This window comes from Thermobia domestica, chromosome 8, assembly GCF_964235325.1.
Source record: "Thermobia domestica chromosome 8, izTheDome1.hap1.1, whole genome shotgun sequence".
NCBI classification, from domain to species: Eukaryota; Metazoa; Arthropoda; class Insecta; order Zygentoma; family Lepismatidae; genus Thermobia; species Thermobia domestica.
The window spans coordinates 172,413,189-172,434,032 of NC_137461.1; the positions used below are offsets into that span (position 1 = coordinate 172,413,189).

The following is a 20,844-nucleotide window of genomic DNA, read 5'->3' on the forward strand; positions in this document are numbered from 1 at the left end:
AACATTTGGTCAGGGGTTCCTTGCTCCAGTTCCCAGATCAAGGCGAAGCGTTTTTTTTTTATTTCGAACCAGGGGGTCTCAGGGGGGGGGGTGTTTACCGGAACCGGCTTGGAAACCAGAAATTGACCAAGAATTACCAAATTTTAGCCACGAATACCTTGGTTCAGGCTCCAGACCAGCGTTAAACGTTTGTGTCCAAATTCCTACCACGGGGGTCTCAGGGGGCGTTACCGGGACATGTAAAAGTAGTAGAAAATGACCGATATTAGTGTCGAATTCATAGTTTTCGCGGTCGCTGAAATGAATGGTGACACTTCCATTAGCGATGACTTGCAAATTCAGTTAGAATTGAATGCTGGCCGGGAGTCAGCGGGGGGGCGGAGGGTACGGAGACATGTAAAAATAGCCCAAAATGACCGGTATTAGTATCAAATCCATAGTTTTCGCGGTCGCTGAGATCAATAGTGATACTCCCACAGGCGTCGACTTCTAAATACAGCCCCCGTGCGAAACATAGGTATATTCAACTAGTCTTCTTTAAAATTCCTAACAACAATTCCCAGATCACGCGGTCAAAAGCCTATTCTAGATCAATAAATACAACATATACATCTTTCCCTTTTTCTATAAATCTTTCACCGATCACCCTTAATAATCCAATAGCATCTCTTGTGCCCTTACCTCTCCTGAACCCGAACTGCTTCTCCTCAACTTTTTCTTTTGTTCTTCCATATAACCTTTTGTTCAGTATTCGGAGCAGAATTTTAGGTGCATGAGATATGAGACTAATAGTTCTATAATCCTCACATCTCTTTGGGTTCGATTTCTTAGCCATCGGTATCATGATCGTCTTCAGGAAGTCTTTCGGTCACTCTCCTATTTCATATATTTCATTGCATAGTCGGAACAATTCTTTCTTTTCTTTGACTCCCATATTTCTAATGAATTCAATTGGTATATTATCTATCTCGGTTGCTCCAAGCAAACAAAGTACGATTAGTTAATCATCATACTTTATAAATCTTAAACAGGAAAATGTCCCTTTAAGTAATCTTGAAAAACTTTTGATAACAATATAGATGCGATAGAGGCTATCAAGGAGTTCACACTAATGTGTAATCTAGTATTGCCAACTCAGTATGCACTTTCCTGTTTTCCAAATGGCATGATGTCAAATTATTACATGTATAGGACGACTAGATAACAGTGAACAAAATTTTATGTCTGATACGTAGTAGTTTTATACAACTTTAAGAGCAATATAAGAATATTTATTGCTATAGCATTGATACATGGGCTTCCAAATACACGAGAAAAAATAATTGATTCTGATGAAAATAGTTTCTAAAAGAACAATTTTGTAAGAATTATATTTTGAAGCACGAAAAGTTAAGCATTCAATAATCCTGGAGTCTTATACTAATATGTTGTTCAATATTATCGAAAATTTGGTTTTGTTTCGTTTTCCTGGGACCCTAACACAATCCAGGCCCACAAATGCTTAATCCAATACGCTTATTTAAAAGAATAACATCCAGAATATTAATATTAAAATGGCTAAATAACAACTCACACCAATTAAATTTTTATTACTTTTGCGTAAAAAACCCTGGTTCGATTCCCGGTGGGAGCTCATGTGGTTCGCATCTCACATTAAGCTGTAAGTTGACATTTTGTATAGCCTCAGTGCTGAAAGGGACGCTAAACTTACATCAAAATCAAACAGAATTTCTATTAACGATTTCATTTTCTCTAATATATATAGGGTTCCCAGGAGGAAAGGGCAATACTTCGGAAAATGGTAGTATTCTAAGCAAAAAAGTCCATATAAACATGGGTCCTAATCTCAACTGTTTGAGAGCTACAGATTGTGAACCATTTTGGCTTTATGTTGCGAATTGCTCACTCTGTTGTTATTCTATAGAGGTGAAATATAGAGGATTTGAAAGACGATGGAATGGCCTTTCCAACGGTATGCAATGTGTGGCAGTGGTGTCTTTAGAAGAGGTTATTGAAGGATATTTGGTAATCAGTGCTGCCATTCAATTTCTTTAAATAAGCTTAACTTACCCAAATTTTCCTCAATAGCTTCCCTTCCAAAGATACCTCTGCCACATGTTGAATAGCGTTGGAAAGGCCGTCTTTCGAACGCACGCTTGAGAAACAATCAAACACCAAAAGTTCACCAACAGTAGTGCCAAACTTTGAAGACGTGTTGAATGATTTGGTTTCGCAAAAATACATTCTAAATAAATCTAATTAATCTAACGACACTGTATCCTCGTGAGATATTCTCCGTACAGCACGGGAGACGACAGAGGCAAATTTCATGGATAGGAGTTGTCATCCGAACCCCCCTCACATTCTATAGGGTGAAAAATCGGTATATTTAGGTGAATTAGGCAATGTAGACAGTGTTGAATGATATTACGAGGAGCGTTCAATAATTCCTAATATATAAGATCTTCCATTCTCCCATATAGTCCTCTCTCACTATAATGCACTTCTCCCAACAATGTTCTAGAGTATGAATACCAATTTTAAAAAAAAAATCCTTGACGGCTGTGCTGGAAGCCATTCTTCGACAGCCTGCATAACATGCTCATCGTTGGCAAACTTTGTTTCTCGCGAGTGCAAGTCAATGATAATAGAGGAATTGGTGGAATGAAAGGGCGAAGAAGCGGGAGTACCCTGAGAAAACCCATGGATACGATCCTTCCACCACAAACTTACTTGGCTGGAGATCGAAAGTATAAGGGCCCCACGCACCAGAGGAAACGCTCTGTCACTGAACTAGCGCACACAATGATTACAGCAAGTCAATGATAATAGAAGAATTGATGGAATGAAAAGTGGCAAGAAGCCGGAGTACTTTGAGAGAACCTACGGATACGATCTTGTCCACCGCAAACTTACTTGCCGGGGATCGAAACAATATGGACCCCACACACCAGAGTAAACGGTCTACTATTGATGCACCGCGCCCCACAAGAAGAACAAGAAAATAGGAAATTACTAGAAAATATTTTAAGAAGCAATATCTTTCAATGGTAAAGACCACTGCCCGATGATCGTCTTTTAATAACTCCATGAGCATAAAAGACTGATACGTCCCTCTCCTATTATGTCTTTTTAAAACCATATACGTTATCCGGTTATTATCCTTTATTCGTCATCCGGATGTAATCAGTTATCCGAATGTTCTATTATCCAGATATTATCCGTTATCTATATTTTAAAAATTATCCTGATAAATCCATTATCTGGATATTATCCGACATCCGGATATCATCCGTTATCTGAATCTTATCCGTCATCCGTTATCTGGATATTATTCGTCAGCCGGATATTATCCGTCATCCGTTTTGTTATCCGTCAACCGGATATTACAAATCCGGATAAGTTTCTATCCGATATCAGAATAAAAAATTATCCAGATGTGGCCATCCCTAATCAGCATCGTCAGAAGCATACACGAACTAAATGTCTTCAAAGTCTGCTACACAAGAGCAGGGGCGGATCCAGGGGGCGATTATGGCGATTGCCCCCCCCCCCAGAAAGGGAATCTTTCTTATTTTATATATAAACAAAACCCATTCCAGAGTTTGGAGCTCTTTAAAAGTAGCTCTAAGTAGGAGTATTATCAACCACCGAGCCCCCAGAAGTCCATCGTGGCTCCGCCTCTGGACAAAAGAATGGGAAACACTTATTATTCACATTCAGTTTGCACATCTCAACAAATAAACAATATTTTCATTCACTTCCATCTACTACTGCATTCTACTGAACTGTAACGACTTTTTATGTTTAAAAATAATTATTCATTTTTCATTATAAGTAAAGTAATTTACCATGAATAGAGTCAACTAGAAGTGTTTTTGTAACGAAGAAATAACAACATGAACTGTGAAATATCTTCTCACAAACTGTCGAGATTTGAGAGTCGACAAACTTTACTTTTTCGTTTACCGATTACCTTGAAACCGCGGTAGCCAGAATTAGTCCAGAATAGGGGACTTATATTAAGAAAATGAAAATCTCAGGAAAATGCAGAAATCTTTTAGTCTGAGGAAAAAAAAGGAATGAAATCTCTAATTTCTAGTTCTGTTAGTCTTGTAGCTCTTAGTCCGTACCAAAGTACTGATAGAAATATGGCCAATGAATTATGACTATTTTGTAGAACATTCCACTTTAATATCACAGGAAATTCATCTTCCAGCTTGCTTGGTTGTGAAAAGTTATAGATTGTGTTTGTATACTATGTAAAGTATGTGTACTGTCGCTGATTTGTGATAACAATCAGAAACATAAGTAAAAGGTAAATTACAGTAATAGTTTTCTGTTAATTTTTGTATTCAAGGGGAGACGGAAAACCTACTTTTATCTTAACATTTGTTTTTCTTAAAATTTCTATTCGGTTTCACACCCTTCCCCCTGAATATTGAATACGGAAATGGAGAACTTATTTAGAATTTGATTGTTGATTCCAAGTATATTTCAAGCATCACTTCTCGGACCTGGGCCTGTGATATGTCGATATATCGCTATTGTCGATATCTATATTATCATATATCAACATTCGATATCGCGAATATATGGACATGAATATATTATTCTAAATTTTCGGTATCGATATTCGGGGGGCGGCGAGGTATAAGGGACCCCTAAGGCTTGCGATGGATGAAGAAATTAAACTTACTTTTTACAATATTGTTTTCTAATCATAATATCTTTATTACCACAAATTGCAATGTAAATACACCCACTTGCAAATTTGCAATAATATATGGTATAATTTCTTAGGCACCAGAACTTTTCTGTTCCCTGAAAAAAGAAACAAAAAATCACGTGCAAAAGCAAGTGCTTCGAACTTTGAACTAGAATTTACCATAAGAAAGATTTTTATTTCTCTCTCTTGGAGATTTCCACCCCTTTTGGCCTTCGGGACCGCTCATTGACAAAACGTGCACACATGATCGCTATATGCATTCATGCTCTTAGGCAGAGTCAGAGATTTTGAAAAGGAAACGACTTTTTAATAATAATAATAATAATAATAATAATAATAATAATAATAATTATTATTATTATTATTATTATTATTACAATGGCGTTTACAACTAGGGTCCCATTTCTTTATCTTGCATGGGAAGGCCGCAAGTCTGCTACGCAACTGGTGTCACCTATTCTGTGTTTGTCCCTTTTTCGTTTCGTTTTGTTATTTGTTTTTGTGCTGTTAGGCTTTTATATGAAACCTTTATATTATATAACTTTCTTTTTATGAGTTTCTTTTCTTGGGTGGGGAGGGTGGAAAGAGAGAAATGCTTCCTTTTCTGTTCCCTGAAAAAAGAAACAAAAAATCACGTGTAAAAGCAAGTGCTTCGAACTTTGAACTAGAATTTACCATAAGAAAGTTTTTTATTTCTCTCTCTTGGATATTTCCACCCCTTTTGGCCTTCGGGACCGCTCATTGACAAAACGTGCACACATGATCGCTATATGCATTCATGCTCTTAGGCAGAGTCAGAGATTTTGAAAAGGAAACAACTTTTTAATAATAATAATAATAATAATAATAATAATAATAATTATTATTATTATTATTATTATTATTATTATTACAATGGCGTTTACAACTAGGGTCCCATTTCTTTATCTTGCATGGGAAGGCCGCAAGTCTGCTACGCAACTGGTGTCCCCTATTCTGTGTTTGTCCCTTTTTCGTTTCGTTTTGTTATTTGTTTTTGTGCTGTTAGGCTTTTATATGAAACCTTTATGTTATATAACTTTCTTTTTATGAGTTTCTTTTCTTGGGTGGGGAGGGTGGAAAGAGAGAAATGCTTCCTTCTTATATCTGTTTCTTACCATTCATCTTGTTTGAACTGCTTAAGTAAGTCATTTTGTAACTTTTGGTGTCATCCAACTCCGTCACAATAATAAAATTGTCATTGTCATTCTTTGTTTTATTCTCTTATTTGCAGTTTGCCACACTGATATATTTGTGACAAAATTGAGGTTTAGTCCAACGCCTTTCGAATTTGCAACCAACCCAACCGCCAAGCTTTTTGGGTTGCCTGCTATTGCAGGAAAAGGAGAATTGCAGGTGGTAATGCACTTTTGGAGTCGTGTATACATTTGATTACATTTTTTTTGTACTTGTAACTCGTGTTGTTGTAATAGTTGTAGTCTTGACTAATAATAATATCGTTGTTGTAAACACTTTATAAGGAAAATTTGTTGCTGAGAAATGCAGGGTGTTTCAATACTGTTGCTGAGAAATGCAGGGTGTTTCAAAATGAATATCGGGGTTTTAAGTCTTCGTAGTACTTATTACATTTTACGTACAATTATAAACAATACATCAAATAAAAGAACACCTCAAACAGTTTTTGCTTCAAATGTTCGATGTGAGCTTCATTCGTCACACGGCACACATTGAATCGATAGGTGAGAAAGGCCCATAAACTTTTGGCATATGGCACAAAACATTCAATTCACACCAGACGGTTGCACTGCAACTACAGATTCAGTCTTTGCAAAATTCTTTCTGCTCTCTAGTCTCCATCTTTGCTACTTGCTCTTTCTAACGGCAGACAAAGGAAACAATGCATGGCATGCGAGCGTACAAAACTGTTTGAGTTGCTCTTTCATTTGATAATACTTATAATTGTAAGTTAATTGTAATAGATACTACAAAGTTTCAAAACCCTAATATTCATTTTGAAACACCCTGCATTACTACAAATTATGTCATCCTATATTCATTTCTTGTATGTACATTCATGTCCAAAATTATTGTCGCATGTCGATAAATATGTTGTAGGAATATAATTTGATAACGAATCCGCCTGGTATTTCTTATAATGTTAGTATGTGTATAATCGGCAAAGACATGTATGTGACAAATTTCACGTGAAAAGAGCAGTAAATAAGAACAATAAAACGAAAATGAAACTTTCTTGTCCATTTAGCAACATTTTGTTTTACTCTTTCTCATTTTCGTATTTATAATTCTTTTCCTTTGAAATTTACCACAAATATACATTTTCCGATTATACACATAGCATCAGTATTAAAAATACCCTGCAAAATCATTATCAAATTATATTCTAAGAAGAAGACAGTTATAGATATGCGACAATCATTTTGGTCATGAGCTACATATCATCAGGACCGGTCGTAGGCAATTTGTCGCCCGTGCAGTGACGTAATTTGCCGCCTCCTTCTTTCTCCAGAAAGAACAAATCTTAAAAGTCACGATTCTAAGTATGCTACTCCAGCATGAACAACGAAGGGAAGGGAAAGTACACTCGCACTCAGAAAGGCTTAAGCCTTGACCCCAGACGTCAGAATTTTTCACGTAAACCATGACCTGGAGTCCCACGGACTCCGAAGTATAATCTGTATATTTGTGTACGTAAAAATTACAGTTTTTAAAAATTTACTTCTTTTGCTTATTTTTTAGTGCTTTATGTATATTATAATGTATTATTACATACTTGGCTTTAAAAACAAAAGGTACACACTACTTCAAATATCAACTAGGTTAACAATATGACCATATTACGTTGGTCGCATTTTTCATAGCTAGAATGTTTTGTTTACTGTTTCTAACAAAAAATGTTGTTTTTTGTTGTTAGAAAAGAATATCAGAATACACTGAAACCAGTGCATCTTTAACAAAGACAATAGTTTATAAACCTGCAGGGCACGAATATCGCCAATGTTCCTGCACTATTGAAAATTGAAAAATGCAAAATAATTAAACTTTAGCGATAAATCAATTAAATTTTTCAGGCATAAACTAAAGAAAAAATGTGCGAGTAAATAATTAAATAAGCTGTATAATTTAGTGAAAAAATAGCACTATGGCCTCAAGGACTTTTGAAATAAAATACTGAAGTGTTAATGCAGTGGTGAAAATAGTAAAAATATGACCTTAAATAACATATGAACTATAAGTGTCGTAATGGAGACGGACTCCCAATAACTAAGAACTATATGTGTATAGACTCAAGATTTCTACCTTTAGTACTGAATATTTCTTTAAGCATTTATCAACATTAACAGAACCCCATAAAACAGAATCACATCGGAATAGACATCCGGGGATGAGGTATGCTGGACGAGTTTATTTTGATGACTCTTGTCATCAGACTCGTAAAGATGCGGGAAACCGGGGTTCGATTCCCCGCCGGGGAGCCATAATATATATATATGTATATAAAATATAAAATTGATTTATAACGGTGTAGTGAGTAAAGTGTATTACTCGTAGTATACCACAATAATGGAACGGGTAGTATAATGGGATTATAGTTATAGCGTATTGCCTGTCACATGGAGACCATTATCCAAATGATCCATGACATTTCATTCAGATGTGACAGATAGTAGAATAGAAGAGATTGAATAAAAATAATAATAAGAATGCATAATGTAATTAGTTAATATTCAGAATAAAAGAAACAATTACACATAGGTTAGATACACAAATAAAACACGAAAAGAAAGAAGCATACAATTACTATAAAACGCGTAAATTGCCAATAGATAATTTTAACCTGTCATACAACACCATACATTAGTTACACTTTCTTTCTCAGTTTATATTTAATGTCCTGACGACAGTTACTAAGAGACTTCATGTCGAAGCTCTGAACGGAACTATGTGAATCCGAAATGGTGGAAGCCGAATGAATGATCAATTGATTCCGAAAAAATTATCTTGGTTTATAAAATCTGTCTTTTTATACTCGTAAATGTCCTTGTTTGTCACAACTAGTTAACACCATATTTTTGAATCTTAAACAGTCCAAATAACAGTTTTCTAATAAATATTATTGTTATGTATACAAATATAAAGTGTTGGTTATTTTTTGGTATTTGTCCAGCAGAACATTACCAGATATTTTGTTTTTAATTTTTCTTGCAAACAATAGATCAGATCACAGATGCACGTATCGAGATCAGCTAGGTGTTATGTTATAGCTTGTTGTGGGAAAGTTTATTTTCTAGTTCACACAACCTTGGCCTCAGGATTCTTATTTTTGGATGCTTTGACTATTTACTCACCTTCCGCGTACCAATTATTCGCATTGAAAATTATTATTTTAATTGTTCATTTTGTTCCATGTTAATAAAAAACTTTATGCACTATTAAGTGATAATTCACTTATTATATGATATTTGCGACAAAGACAAGATAAGCTTTCATCTTAAAACTCTGATAACTAACCAAAGGGGATAGCGATCGATAATTGAGTTCTTGTATTTGACAACAATCAAGCAATTTGTTCTGGGATTTATTTTACCATTTGCTTTAGCACTGACCATGTGACAAACTAATGCGACCTAAACATAATTTATGAATGTAGTATTCAAAGAGAAGGTCAGCTTAGTAAATTTAACTACCATGATCATGAAATCTGTTTCCAACAAGAAATATTTATTTTAAATAAAATACTTATGACATATATTGCAGCCCCGTGCAAATGCGCGTGTTGCACATACGGTAGAGGCGGCGATGTATATCACATATCTAGTCGACAAATTATATGATATTTAGAAAAATATTAGTAGGCAAATTAGTATTAGTTTTTACCTTTAGACAAGTTATTTGCATTTTATACTGTTCGTGATATTATTTTCGTACTTATTAAAGTATTTCGACTTATTATTTCCTACTTCCACGAAAAAACAAATTTTCATTTATACCTTTATTTCTTGGTTGATATTGGTGAAACACTACAAAAACCCGGATTATTAGTAGGTACGCTACTCATATAAATTCTAAAATATTTGTACCGTATCAGTATCTAGTGTTTAATTTATGTTGCATTTTATGGTAATTACACCTACATAAAAATACTTCAGACTTATATGACATAAGACACGTTACAAATGACTATTTGAAAAAAACAACAACAACAACAACGAAATTTAGAAATAAACGAGAGGCAGTTTTTTTCTTTTAAAAAACGCACATTTCTGAAAAAATACGAACGTTTTTTTCTACGAGGGCTAGTCAAGAAAGACTTGGACTGATTTTTTTTCTAGGCAATTTATTATTACTCAGCAACAGGCACATGATCCTCTTCAAAGTAGTCCCCGCCCATTTGAATGCACTTTTTCATTCGAGTCTTCCAGTCCTCAAACACGTGTCGCAGGCCATTCTTTGAGAGGTCCTTCAAAACCGCCTCCGATGCCTTCAGAACCTCGGAATTATCGGAGAAGCGGTGTCCACGCAGTCTGGATTTTAGGGCAGGGAATAGAAAAAAGTCGCACGGTGCGAGATCTGGGCTATACGGTGGGTGTGGCACACAGTTGATATTGTGCTGATGTAGGTATTCGAGGACAGCATGTGCCACGTGTGGTCTCGCGTTGTCATGGTGGAGTCTCCAGCCGCCATTGCGAAGGTTTGGTCGTTTCTTCGCAATGTGCTGCCGTAAGGTCTGAATGACTGACACGTAATATGTTGCAGTTACAGTAGTGCCGGAGGGAACAGCATGCTGATACACCATACCAAGATGATCAAAGAACGAGATCACCATCACCTTGCCTGCCGACTTCACAATCTTTGCCTTTTTTGGTGTGGGCGAACCTGGTGTCTTCCACTGCGTACTGGCTTGCTTGCCCTCAGGATCGAAATGATGAAGCCATGACTCATCGCCGGTGACAATTGACTCCATATAGGCGTCTCCACCATCCTCAAACCTTTGCAACAGCTCCCTGCAAGTCTCCACTCGAACGGCCTTCTGCTCTGGTGTCAAGGGTCGCGGAATCCATCGAGCACACACTCGGCTCATGTGGAGGTGGTCATGCAAAATTGTGAAGGCACTGCCATGAGATATGCGTAGTGCGGCTGCCAGATCGTCGATACTGATGCGGCGATCTTCTCTAACAATGACTGCTGCCGTGTTAATGTTCACCTCAGTAACAGCTGACGCTGATACACCTGGTCCACCAGCTTTCGTGATTGTCATTCGGCCCTCTTTAAACTCTTTGAACCTCCAGAACACGGTACTTCGTGGCAGAGCGTCATCTTTGTAGGCTGCTCTCAACATTCCTAGAGTTTCTGTTGCACTTTTCCCCAGGCGATAGCAGAACCGTATAGCTGCAAATTGTTCATCTCGTAATGACTCCATTTCTTCTACAGGCGACTTCTAGAGGCGGCGCAGAACATCACCTGCAATAAAAAGTCGTGGTTACCAAACATGCAATGATTCCTTAACAACATTTTATATATATGCACAGCAAGACCCACCCTACTTGTATGCCAAACTATGAAGCTCCAGCGTTAACAGAACTGCCGGGAAAAAAATCAGTCCAAGTCTTTCTTGACTTGCCTACGTATTTACAACACTAACTGTAGTATTTATGTTAAACATCCGAAAACCATATTTATAGACAAATAGTGAAAAAAAATTAATTTTTCAACAATTACGTCATGTGGCCCTCTTAAGTTTTTTCTATGCCAAGTGGGAGCTTTTCATGTCGCCCAGGGGAAGCATTTTAGGGGACAATAAGAAGGAAATTAGTGAAAGAATTATAATTTTTCAACAGTTGTTTCTAGTGGTGCGCAAAAGTAAACCTGTACACATTATTTTTCTTCCTGACTCCCTTCTTCACCTGTCTCTTAACCATTTGTTTTATTCCGACTTCCTTTCATCATTCCTTCTTTTTGTACCTTTTTCTTTCAATTCAACATCTACTTTCTCTCATTTTTTCCTTGATTAATTCTCTCTCTTCACCACCTCTTTTATCTTTGCACGTCTTTATTATTCTACTGTCTATTTTTCTGTATGGATTACTTCTGTTTCTTTCCTTTCATTACTTTATTTTCTACGTTCATCTGTTTACCATATTTTCTTTGAACTTTTTCTATTATTCCTATTCTGTCTTTTTCTTCTATTATTGTTCACTTCGTAGGTATTCCCTGACTTATATTAATGTTTTTCTGTTTCTTAACTGGGTGTCGATGTGGCGTCTACAGATCTGATTCCTCTGGTATCGATTTTTATGTTCAAGCTTCTCTTGTTTTACCTCTGAATTTCGTTGTACTAACCGAATTAGATTAGTTACCAGTGAACATACTTTCTTATCTGTATTGGCTACCTGAATGAAGCTTAACACGAAATATCCATTGAATTAAAGTTTTATTCATTTTCTAGATTTGTATTTGTTCTATGTCATCTGATGCTTGTTGTAATTCAAGGTTGTCTTCTCTTCCATCTGAATGTTTAAGTCAGCTGATTGAATCATCTTTGGTATCTATTTGCATACTAGTTTGGACAATAATGTGCAAAATGATTATATTTGCTGCCATTCCGACATTGCGCACTCCTAGCTGGACATTGATGTCTAAAACGTTTTTCGCATGCTACACAACCATTTTGATAATGTCGATATTATCCTTGGCTTTTGTTTTTTAGCGGAACCTATTGATTTCAGGTAGTTTGTGTCCGTACGATTTTTGTATCTTTCTTTGATCTGTTTCACATTCACTTGTTGAGAGAAAAATGGCTTTTGTACACTGATTTAAAAATTCACATCGCATAGATATAGCAAATCAAGTAGAATTACTGGAAAAGAAAGTAACTGTATTTTATAAATTGTATTCAAGAGTGAAAGAAGTAAATGTTGCAGCTCTGACCACATTATTGAGCTGTATTTGAGCTTAATTTATGTTCCATATTTGCAGGCTGTGGGGAATAGATACAAAAGCTTTGAAAACATGGTTATCCCTGCATCATGAATCATAAAAGTCGTAGTGCCGTAATATGACGGAAGGAGGATGCAAGAGGCATTGCCTCCTCTAATTTCAGGTGGGGAGTTTAATGGCGCACAACTTTTTGTTTTGCACAAATTAGCATCTAACTGAAGAATGCAAAGCTTTTTCCGAAAGTAAATCTAGCAAGTTAAACATGCGAATATTAGTTCACTTTCTTAGAGGAAAAGGAGTAGCCCAGACACTTTAACACATTGAGCTGCCTCTTGGTAATAAGATGTAAAATTGTTCGAAAATAAGATTGAAATATGGACGTGAACTTTATTGACAAACCGAAAATATCAACATAAATGAAAAAAATATATATGAAATAAACAAGTGACAATACTGATCGCTACATTTCACATATTTGGAATATTGAAGGGGTACCACCGGGAACGTAAGATATTTGAAAAACGTATTCTACACTTGGAAGGAACAATAAGAACACTTACACACGAAACTAACAGTGATAACATGTGTAATGGATGTCTGTTGATTCAATAGGGCTACAGCTTCATGAGACCAGCCATCGCAGGATTCACACTCCACCCAGCCTTCATTGAACGTTTCACTACAAATTATGTATTCAGTGGTGCTTTCCTGTTCAACTGGTCGTATTTTCTCTTTGTCCATGAGGTAGTTTATTAGGTTCTTATGACCTTCCTTTGGTAGTTCGTGTGCTGAAGTTACTTTTCTTTCAATTTGCGTCATATATGGTGAAGATTTTAGTATCTCACTCTCTTCAGTTCTTATGCTTTGTGACGCTAAACGACTCTTGCGATTTTCGGGCAATGGCGATAAGTGTTCACTAATGGAGAGCTCTTTACTAGTTCATGGACGAGAAGATTCTTATTCCTCGATCATATGTAGAGAAGGTGAATCCGCTGCAGACGACGAACAAGAAGTATCTCCCTTTCCTTCAACTGCTACCGAAGTGGAAGTTTCTAGGTCTTCATAGGTAGGCTTAGTGTAACGTCCTGCAGCACGAGTCACATTTATGGACAGATAGTCGGTATCTGTAAATATCTGAGGATTCAGTGAATATATTCCGGTATAAGCAAATTCATTGAGAGCAATGTCCACGCGACACATCTTTCGGCATGCCTCTGAAACAAGTTTACAACCCTAAATTAATTTGAGATAAATAATTGCTCGCTTATTCTCAGATCAGTATTATGGTTGCATCGTCGGTAGTAAAACCATGCGGCTTGGCTGTAATGCTTTTGCCTCCAATGAAGTCGATGATGATATCCAACTGCTTAGCTGATTATCATGCTGCAATATTTTGCTTGGTAGGATCTAATAAAATTCTGAAAAATCCTTCACCGTGTTAATAAAAAAATAATATCGTAAAAAATTTACGGTCCTTGTAAATAATACAAAATTTATAAGATATTTTCCAATGTGGACTCAAAACTTCAGCACACGAAAAGTGGTTTCAGATTAAAAGGTAAAACCTTCTATCCCACAGCGGCCTAGGATGGTGACTTAGTATAGTTATGGATTACCTCTTTGCTCATTGCAGCCTCCAGGGTAGGTAGTTAGAAATACTCCTTTCCTCATTGCGGCATGAAGGGTTGGATTTAAGGAAATCTAAGTAACACAAGAAGGTCTCAGGATATAATTTAGGAAGGTTAGCGATCAGCAATGGAACTGATGTTTGTGTTCACTTGAGGTACAATTATATGAATATCCTCTGAAGGGAAGTACCTTTGAGATGAGGCCCGGCCATCTTCGATTTCCTTCGGAACCAATTTCGAGTCTTCCTTTCGTCCTTCTATCGTCTGCTGGTGATCATGTTTTGAACACAATAACACGTGCTAGTGAATGAAGCATGTTTTACAGTAGTTGCCTACACGTGAGGGTACAGAACGTTACAGCTCCCTCACCAGGAGCAGAATAATCCACAAGATTGTTTTTTGAAAAGCAAAATAATTGCACTAGAAACATTTGTTGAAAAGATTCTATTTTCATAGCAAAATCCTTGATATGTGTCCTAAGTGAGAACATAAGCCAAAACTTCAAAATTTTCTTTGTGACAAGATCTTGATATCCTCAATTGTTTTGCTATTGATGGAGAAATTTTAATAGAATTGTCTGATACTAAATATTCGAGGACATTCAGCTCTGAGTAAAATAAATTTGTCTTCTTAGGTGAAGCAAGAAAATTCCGTATTTTTAAATAACAATTCTAAATACGATAGCTATTGTTGAAAAGCGTAGCCTCCCAGCACGGTCTTCGGAAAAAGATGCTATCTTATTCGTTAATCCGTTCAAAATCATGGTAAATGCAATTAAAAGAGGTTGCGCGCTAGTTTTGTGCCCCATCACGCATATGAAAAATTTAAGGTTTTCATGTATGATTGACCTCGAAGGTCATGTGTCGACCGCTTTTTGGATGGAGCAAGAGTTGGTGGTAGCTTTACGAGAAATCTAAGATCGTTATATAGTTTTTGCCTGTCAAAATGTTTAACATTCTCAGTTGACTGGAATGGCATCGACAGGTATTTAATGAACGCTGTAGATTCAAAACAATTCTAAACTCGTTCGTATTTGGTTTCTTGACAATAATCTGTGGCGAGGCGAAGCTTTTATCGTCTGTAGATAGTATAATCTTAGCATTAATGAGTTTCCGAATCTGTCCGCTTTATTTCGTACATACATAGGAACAGGGAGATTTGTCATGGATTCTTGTTTCGTGAATGTATCCCCCTAAAATGTCCAATGCCGTCCGGAGTGTATGAAGAAACACTTCTATACTTGTACAATAACATAAGAAGTCAACGTTACCGGAAGAGAAAAAAGAAAGCATCGACAAGCGCACTACGTTACTTCCGTTGGCCACGCATTTATCCCGGTGATAGCAAAAAGATAGATTGCATCTTGTTCGTATCGTTTCTACACTACATCCTTGATAAACACAAGCTACAAACTATTGAGCAAAGGGTTGACATAAACAACATAATTGTTAATTTTCAATCCAAATAGTTATTATGCAACTTTAAGAATACACCAATGGTGGATCTTGAGGCATATCAGGACTATTCTTTTGCAACAATGGTAGCGACCTCTATAGAAGGAAATCAAATTGTACAACAAAAGAGGAGAATGACCAGCGGTTGAAGTATGCACAATTTTTTTTCAAAATTAACCTTTTTGATATTAATCCTAATTTACACTAGTCGCAGGAATAGGCCATTCATAGGGCAATTTTTATAGAGGGAGGTTGACTACGGGCCTATGATATACCGTACTCTCCAACTATCTTCATAAAAATTGTTGCGTGAGTACCTTATGATCTTATGATTCTAAAACATGTATTTTTGGATGGAGCACATACTAATTCCTAAGTAAAGTCTTGACCCGACTACAGTAGATTCCATAGTTTTGGAGCTATGGACCTTTAGAATTGATTTTTTCATGTTTTCGGCAGCCTGTAACACGTAAACGATTGGGTTTTCGCCCTATGTTTATTGGAACTTTTTTGTTTGTTTTACTCTCAGGAATCAGTCCTCTGCTTTTGTCCAATGAATTTAGCGTCATACTGTATGTATGTATGTATCTATATATGTATATATATATATGTATGTATGTATGAATGTAAGTATGTATGTGTATGTATTTATGTATGTATGTATGCATGTAAGTATGTATATATATGTGTGTGTGTATGTATGTATATATGTATGTATGTATGTATGTGTTTGTTTCCAGATGTGAGGAACAGTTACCGAATAATTATTCTGTGAAACAATTAATTCGTCAATTAAGATTTTAACAAGAAAGCAGATCCGGGTCTAAAATCGTGAACTTACTTTTAACAAATTACTTGAACCAGATACGAAATAAATTTCTTGATTATCAAGGTCAATATTCTTGGTTGAAATATCGTTAACCGCAAAAATAAAAATACTGAAAAATTTCATGTTTCTCAAAGCGGGAATTGAACCAGGTATCACCTCAGTGGTAGTATATGTCGCTATCTATTTAAACTTTTATGTGGAGTCGAAACCAAATTGTCACAATTCATAGTCTAATAACCTTATTTCAATGTTTAATCTCTATCGAGAAGCGAATCCACATATACAGTTAACAGGCTAAGACTATCCTTTATTATTCTGTAAGTCAGAACTGAAAGACTCAAAAATTGGCAAATCAATGTTTATTTTCATAGTCAATCGGTAATGGAGCCCGAAATATCTCAATTATCATGCAAACTTTTATGAGAATCAGTCCCAATTTATCACAATTAAAAGAGCATTAATGTTAACGTTCGCATTAACATTCAAACCACAGGTCACGAGGTCGCTGTTAAATAGAAATAAGCTCTTGTAATACCTTCAAATATGTTTATATTCAATAATCTACGTAATTGGAATCAGCTGCATTATGCCAGAAAACGCAAATAAAGTAGATAGTTCTCAAATTTGTGATTCTATTCAAATCCGAACACGTTCCACAGGCTAATGAAAAATTATGAATGAGAAAACAACCATTTGGATCAACTTTCCCGGCCACACACAACCCTAAAACCAGTTAAACTACACATTCACAGGTCACAATGTTTTATATATATATATATATATATATATATATATATATATATATATATAATGAACTTACAAAAATTACAGCTTTATTTACTAGTAGCAACGTTTTTTCCCTCTTTCGATTAGAATTCTGACCTCAACAAGTTGAATTCCAAACAACCTACTACTATTTAGTGACTAACTTCATTACGTCAAAACCGCAAATGAAATAGCTTCACAAGAGTCCTTTTTCTCTACTTGATTCAAGAAATGACTTCAAAGCTACTAGACAAACCAAATAAAGATGAGTAGTGATTCTACTCATTACCATTCATTTACTTCGATTTTCATTCCTTGTCTTCACTCCGGCGCTCCTTTTAAATAAATTCCCCACAAATTCGAATAACGATTTAAATATGTAACCAGACAATTCACATGTTCAACTTTTTATCAGGCTTTCCACCCCACAATCGCTACACTCGGAGCTAACAGCGTCCCAGGTACACATCACCAGACCAATTAACAACAAAAAACATCTGATTGGAAGAGGAAAACTAGTGGCAAGGTTTCCAATACCTGTCTTTTTAATTCCTCTACACCAAGGTTAGGTACTCTCTTCATTCAGCCGCTTGTTATTTCAAATCGCAATTTCTTTTTCTTCTTTTTCTTTCAATAACGTAGATAAGAAATACAATGTTCATTTTTATAACAATTTAAAGTCTTTTTACGTTACGAATACAATCTATTTATTATTTTTAATTTATGTAAGAAGGAGCTCTTCTTCTATCAACGAAGGTGGATCGGTACAGTGGGTAAGATCTGAACCATAAACTGCTACGTTAAAGGTCGATACGGTAACCACTTGCCCACACTGAGTAGTGGTAAACGATATTCATATTAGTGATTTTGACTCAGTCTCTTTTCCTCGTTCAATTCTTGTTGATTATTATTGTTTAATCCACTTTTATATTCCTTGGTTTATATACTTGATTTTTTTAATATATATATATATATATATATATATGGATAATGCGTTGTATTAGAAATAGTTCCGTTCGGAATATTCTTTACAACATTACCGAAGGATAATTTTATATTCTGGCAACACTGTTGAGACAGGGTGTACCTTTCTGTATTTGAGGATTAGAATAATCCCCTTAATATCTACGTGACTTTAGTACTACCATAATTTTTCTTGTTCATTTTGAGTCTATGAATCAAGGTTCTGGCAATATTTTTTTTTCAAATTACTCGCAAAGTTTGCAACAATGCTACGTATTAGACATACATTTCTGTTCACTATTATACACTAATCCTGTATATGTATAAGGAGCTTCTGAAAAGTTTGTAGCCCAATCCAGGAGTTCATACTTTCCCCGAAGTTCAATATACTTCCTTGCACGGTCCTCCAGTTTTTGCAGACTAGTTTAAAAAAAAAAAAAAAAAAAAAAAAAAAAAAAAAACCTGAAGTGTTCCTCGCACTACAGTTCCGTAGCATTAATCACTCCTTGTCAGATCCAAGTGTTGTTTGAGTTTAGGGAATAAGTAATAGTCAGACGGAACTAGATTTGGGAAATTATTATTATTATTATTATTATTATTATTATTATTATTATTATTATTATTATTATTATTATTATTATTATTATTATTATTATTAAGTATTCGCCTTTTGGCGAGTCTTGGAACTAATGAGGGATTATTTTTCTCTTAATTTTCATTTTGGGCCTGGAAATGTTTTTTCCATGCTTCTCGATTTTCAGCTTCCTCTTAACACTCAATATTTTCTTCTATTTTTCAAATCATCGATCACTTGTGTTGTTCTTCCTACTCCTCGCTTTTCTTCCATCTTTCCTTCTATGGCGGTATGAAGAAGACAATTTCTTCGCAAGATGTGTCCAATTCAATTGGCCTTTCTACGAAGGATGAAGGCTAGAAGCGTCCTCTTCTCTCGTATCCGTTTTACAACATCTTCACTCGTTACTCTTTCTGTCCATTTTATCTTCTCCATCTTTCTTCAATATCATATTTCGAAGCTTTCTAAATATTTCTTCTCTAACTTCCGTAATGTCCAAGTCTCTGAACTATAAAGTCAAGTATTCCATATAGCACTTGATCAATTTCTTCCTTAATCTCATATTAAGGCTGCTAGTTAAGAGTAACCTTTTCTTGTTGAATGCTTCTTTAGCTATGGCAATTCTCGACCTGATCTCTTTGGTGCAGTACGCGTCTTTCGTCAAAATACTTCCCAGATATTTGAAATAATCGACCTCTTCAAGTACTCTTTGTTCTACTCTGACCCGTAAGGGCGTAATTCCATGGTATATTCTCATGACTTTCGATTTTTCGATATTGATTTCTACTTCATATAGTTTCCCAGTGTCAACTACTTTGTCGATCATCTCCTGTATTCTTTCTTCGGTTCTAACTATAAAAACCCTATCATCTTTATACCTGATCTTGTTATGATCTGCCGTCCAATCTGGGAGATAAGGAAAATAATCTAGACATTGAGATCCTAGATAATGCAATATCGGTTGTGCTTGCATTGTTCCGTAGACAGGAACATTGTCCTGAAGAAACAGAATTTCTTTTTTTTTTAATTTTCTGTGGTGTTGCTCTTTCAAATTGTCTTTTAGTGTTGTGAGTAATATCGAGTAATACCCTACATTAAATGTCTGATCCTTGGGCGGATAGTCTATGAATACGACTCCATTCTTCTCCCAGAAGATGTTGCAAACACTTTCTTAGCCGACTTCTGTCTCTTGAACTAGTTGGGGCTAGGGAACCTAAGTGCAATCACTCCATTCCGTTCTGTCATTTCAGAATCATAGTGCAACAACCATGTTTCGTCCATAGTTACTCTTCGTGACAAAAATAGTTCAGCATTGTGATGACTTGGTGACTTCCTTTGATGCTCTCATTCTTTTACGCTTTTGATCTTCTTACAGATTTTGGAAACCCATTTTGTCGAGAGATTGCGTATGTCCAAGAATTATGAATTAAACTACCTACGAGCTTCCAAGAAATGCGTACAATCTCTGCCACACGTTTTGCTGAGCTGTGATTTTCAAGAAAAATGTCATGAATTTCGTCAACCATTTCAGGAACAGTCACTGTGTTTGGTCTTCTTGCACGTGGAGCATCATCTGCTGAGAAATCGCAATGATGGAGGAGAGTCCCGTAGTCTCTCACTGATTTCCTGATCAATTTGCTTCGGTGACTTTCCTTGGTGGACCAAAAATTTGATGATAGTTTTGATCTCGATGTTCGTAAAATTCTCTGGTTGGGTGCACATGAACACTTCAGGAGCCTGTGAAACACAATAAGAATTTCAGTATTAATAAGAAAATGTGTATTTGTACATACAGAGATATGTTCTTTAAAACTGTGTAATTTAATCGTGTAATTTAATCGTGCTTCACTCTTTCTGGGTTGCGCTATGAGTTTTTCAGCAGCGTCTCTTAATAATTTGACGTTGTTTCATGTGAAAATAGAAAAGTACAGGTCAAGTTAGCAACACTGCACTAGTTACATTCTTGA

At 35.8% G+C, this 20,844-nt stretch overlaps 1 protein-coding gene across 9 annotated transcripts in view; it reads left to right on the forward strand.

The window, feature by feature from the left end:
- sky (GTPase-activating protein skywalker) overlaps positions 1 to 20,844 on the forward strand; it is a 493,757-nt gene that overhangs the window by 468,388 nt on the left and 4,525 nt on the right. The window lies entirely within an intron of this gene.